Below are 4,910 nucleotides of genomic sequence, written 5' to 3'. Positions count from 1 at the left end.
AGGCCTTTTAACCTTTCACTTGATGACAGTGACTGAATAGGTAATGTTAGAACTTGTTTTTAAACTTTAAACGTTTAAGTTGGTCTTTGCGTCTTGCAGTGTTTGTAAGACACTTTCTTGCTTTGAGGACAGCTTCTTGTAAATATGCTTTACTTTTTAATTAACTTTGTAATGTTTAAGTTAAGCCTTTGTGTCTAGTGATGTTTGTAACACAGCTAACTAAGAATATCTGACTTTTAAAGAATATTAACTAACACATGTGAAATGTATTGTTTTTTTCTTAATATGTGACATTGCCTGTGTGACTGTAAGGTAGTGTTTTAGGTGTTGTTACTTCTATTTTTGTTAATATCACAGGTAACTGTTGAAATGACTTGCATATTTTTTCTCAAGCTCTAGCTCACCATGCAGGACAAAGGTAAGTCCGTACTTAATGTCAACACAAATAAGTAGAAAAGGTTTAAAAATGATGTCGTGAACTGACTGTAGTCTCTTGTTTATACATAAGGTATAGCCTGTGGCTCAGGGATCAGAGGTAAGGTAAAAACACATAACAGAAGAAAAGTAAATTGAACAACTCTGTGATCTGTGAATTCATCCTTTTGTCTTTGTCTTTTTGTCTTCAGGTGCTTTACACTTGTCCTCCCAGCATTCTAGACGGCGCTAACACAGAGAGATGCTCCACCCAGAAGACAGCCTTACCCCAACCCGATGAGAAGGATGGATGAGCAAATGACAAACGGGAGAGTGGTGCTGTGTTCCAGCCATGTAAGTTATCACCTCACATTGGCTACAAACTGTCTTGAAGACTAAATCCTTCCAAAAGCTGGTGTAAATCATCGTCCTACAGGACTGTAGGTCTAAGTTTATTTATTGTGTGTATATGTTGAGTTTAAAATAGCTTTTTAACAACATGCTGCAGCTGCCTACTATGGAAATGCTGTTTTGTGTTAAAATTACGTCTTTCTTGTGTTATTGCTTTGCAGGGAAGCTGAGAGTGGACAGAGCTGCACAGAGGACCAAAGATCCACTCTCAGCACTTCATGCCTGACTGGCCACAGCACCACCTGACCCCGCCTGCACAGAGGGAGTTGTGAACATGCACTTCTGTGTCGGTGGGTTTAGGATCCTCCTCACACACACACGGATGAAGACTGTCACTGGAAGATGTCTCCATTGGATCAGCAGGACATAAGCATTTGTAAAATATTACAGTTTGTGATGTTTTATACATGTTTTTATTGCTTCACTTCAAACTAGGAGATATAAAATAAACCAGTTTTCATAATAGTTTCTGTCTCTTTAGTTGTTTTCTTAATAAGTTATTTGGAACATCATTGCAACCCGTCAGCTTTTTATTGAGGATTTAGAAAGTTGCTGGTGGCCTGAGTGTGTACAGCGGGGCGTTGTTTTTGTCACATGGTGAAAGTGACCTCAGGGGGAGCAAATAGAACAACTGCACAATTTGGGGATTCACAGACTTTGGTAATCGTTAAAAAATGAAGAAAAATTGTTCTGTGTGAACAAGAAGCTCAAATATAAACCTTACTGACACAAATGATCTGCTATCTGTAAGCAGGAAAATGTTTTCATGAGCCTGGGTGAAGCTAATTTGTATGAGTTTAACCTCCTGGTCAGAAACTTTTAGAAGATTAATACGTGCACCCGCTGATTCTTACTTGGCCTGAATGTTTGAATGTTTGCAGTTTCAGGTCCTACTGATCAGTTTTAAGTACTGTAGAAAGTGAGCAGCAATTTAATCGAGTTCTGGGATGAAATGGGACAAAAGGGTAATGTGACAGCCACATTAGTTCCCTTCCCTCGTTTAACAACGTGTAAGCAAACTGCTTTAACCTGCAATTTACTGCATGTTGTTAGGCTGCATGGTTCAACCACAGTCTGCTAACCACATGTGGTGAGCAAAGGTTTTGAGGTCTTGCTTGAGCTACTGATGAAGTTTTATTAATGCTTGTTACGTTTCCCAACCACATTTCATCTCGATGGTCCAAGGCTTACATCTTTAAGCTCACAAATATACTTCTGTAATTAATCAGTAACCAATTTATTACTTTAAGTTACAGTGTGAGGGGCATTGATGAACATAAATCAGATTTAACTGGATTATGTGTTTAGGTCAAGAGACACAGACCTTCATCTTCAAGAGGCTCTTCTTAAAAGTCTGATCACGATGTTTGTGTTTGTCTGCAGCATCACTGCAGCAGAGAGGGTATAACACAAGGCCACAGTCATGTGGTATTCTGTCCTGCTATTAAGTGAATAAAATACTGAAAAAACATCTAGACACTAAATACAGTCACTGGCCACTTCATTAGTTGCCAGTACTGTTTTGGACCTTCTTTCACCTTCAGAACTGCCTTAATTCTTTGTGGCACAGATTCAACAAAGACCTGGAAACATTCCTCACAGATTCAGTTTCATATTGACATGATAGCATCACACAGTTGCTTCAGATTTGTCGGCTGTGCATCCATGTTGCAAATCTCCTGGTCCACCACATGCCAAAGATAATCTGCTGGATTCACATCTGTTATAAAATGAGTATACTGTGGTCATAAAACGATGGGCATGGTCAGCAGCACAGCTCAGGGAGGTTGTACCTCTGGAGAGGCCCCTGAAGTTTTTACCAGTGAAAAGAACGGAGGTTTCCTCACAGTGTTTCCTAGTGTTTCATCAACAAAGGAGAATTTATTCCTCAGACTGTGCAAAATTTCTTTCATGGTTATCCTGCTGCAAGGGTGAGCTCTGAGATGGGCCCAAGCCATGCTTGCTCCTCAGCAGTCTTTATTTAACCTGATATGTCAAACCCAATTATTGTGGAAGACTGCTCCGACTCTGGAGAAGAGTTATGCTTTCTGTTTTTTTAAATGAGCAGTAATGATACTTGTAATAAATGTAGCCTTTATGCAGCTCTGGAGGCCTGGATCGCTGAATTGGACACTCGAAATCCCACCCTTGAAAACCCTGTAGCTGGTCAGGCCCCTGTAGCAGGAGCAGTGGAAGGTGGCGTAGGCCCTGCTAACTGTCCCCCAGCAGGTTATCCTGAGCAGACGGGAAAACATGATGGCTGGGTGACGGTGAGGAGGGAGCATAGTCTTAAACAGAAGTCCTGGAACACCACCAACATGTTCATGTGTCTAACTGTTTCCTCCACTCGGCGACACACCCGCCAGGGATCAAACTCTGGTAATTGCTGATTCCGTTCTGAGACACGTGAAGACAGCAGCAACCATAGTCAATTGTCTTCCAGGGGCCAGAGCAGGCGACACTGAGGGTAAACCTGAATTCAGTAAAAGTATAATTCACATCAGCAATAATGACACCCGGTTACATCAATCAGATGTCACTAAAATCAATATTGAATCAGTGTATAACTTTGCCAAAACAATGTCAGACTCTGTAGTTTTCTCTGGTCCCCTCCCCAATCAGTTGCAGTCTCACACACCTCTGCAGCTTCTCTCCTCCTGTTATCCCCATAACACCCCATCTCCACTGAGACTGTGTCAGCTCCCAAACACAAAAAAACAAACTAAAAACCAGCAAAAACATGACTTAACCCTTGTGCTCCCCTTCGGGGCAGCTCCGGACCCCGGGGGTCCCAGAGTACCCCTGGGTCGCATTTCACAGGCCCCGTACACCCACGTTTCCCTCCCTGAATGCCGCTCCCGTTTCAATTTTTCTCCTAGTTTCAGGCAGGCTCTATCACGTTCGTCCATGGGAGGCCACTGTTAAATGCAGTGTTGGGACTAACGCGTTATTAAGTACCGCGTTACAGTAACTACGTTATTATTGTGGTAACGAGCACGGTAACTAGTTATTATGCCAAAACCAGGAACGCGTTAGTCGTTACTGGGATTTAGATAGGGTCGTTACTCGTTACTTCGTGTGGTGGCTATCGCGGAGCTCCCACAGATTCAGTAACATTAGCAAGTGGTGGAGGCCAGCAGGTGGAGGAGGGAAAGGGGATGCAGGAGGAGGAGAGACCCGAAGCGGCCGCCGGTCCAAGTGTGAACTGAACTTCAGGTAAGAAGTTATGACCTGCAGTCCATCTGTGTCAGATATGAACCAAGTTTAGGTGGAGTTTATTTTCGTTATTCTGACTTTTTCGTACTGCGTGCTAGCTAGCATGACGGAGTTTCTATACAGCTGGGTGGTGCTATGTTACTGATGTGGAACTTTATTTTGTTCATACCCGTAAAAAACGGAATCGTCTCGTATTCAGAGAAATTATTACGCGTTTCGTATTGAGGTGAAAAGGAACAGTTTGTCCCGGACTTCAGCTACAATGAAAAAGGCACAAAGCTGGAGTTATTCTGTCGTTACACTGCACAGCTGCCTCTTCTTCTCTCATCCTCTCACCCTCTCTCTCCTGTTTCTACTTCAATCATGAAACTTATCAATGATCAGCTGATCGGCTTTTCTCTCTTGTTTATTTATCGTCCACTTTGCGCCAGAAAGAGGAAACCAGCGGATGTAGCGCTAAACAACAGCAGCACGTTTAAGCTTGATCAGCTGTTGTCAGAATTTATTTAATATTAATTTCTAGTATCAGCTGATGTTTGCTGGAGCCACAGCTGCAAAGCTGCTGGTCATGATGTCGGTTTGGAAACATGAAGATGAAACCAGGAGATGTCCTTACTGGATCATCAGAGCTGAACAGGTGATGGAGAAACAGGTTTACCTTTTAGGTGACATGAATGAGTTGAAGGGAAGTTATGAACTGTTTCTGAGAGACAAATAACACCAGGATCCTTTTTTAGGTAGCAGACAGCTGGTAACTGTGCAGGGGCGGGTCTAGCAAAGTGTTGCCAGGGGGCCAGGTAGGGCATTAACAGGGAGAGGGGGGCACAAAGAAATATTTTCTTATTCTCATTTCAAATGTCTAGCTTTTA

General features: G+C 42.6%; 1 long non-coding RNA gene across 1 annotated transcript; it reads left to right on the top strand.

The window, feature by feature from the left end:
- The first annotated feature begins 358 nt into the window (after positions 1 to 358).
- On the top strand, positions 359 to 744 carry LOC308405642. Its single transcript, XR_013973372.1, has 3 exons — positions 359 to 418; positions 509 to 535; positions 627 to 744. It is a non-coding gene; the product is annotated as an uncharacterized lncRNA (long non-coding RNA).
- Positions 745 to 4,910: the final 4,166 nt, after the last annotated feature.

This window comes from Rhamphochromis sp. 'chilingali' (assembly GCF_963969265.1).
Source record: "Rhamphochromis sp. 'chilingali' genome assembly, chromosome: 11".
In the NCBI taxonomy this organism is placed as follows: Eukaryota; Metazoa; Chordata; class Actinopteri; order Cichliformes; family Cichlidae; genus Rhamphochromis; species Rhamphochromis sp. 'chilingali'.
The sequence above is the reverse complement of the archived record's forward strand: the minus strand, read 5'-3'. Positions and strand labels throughout refer to the sequence as shown.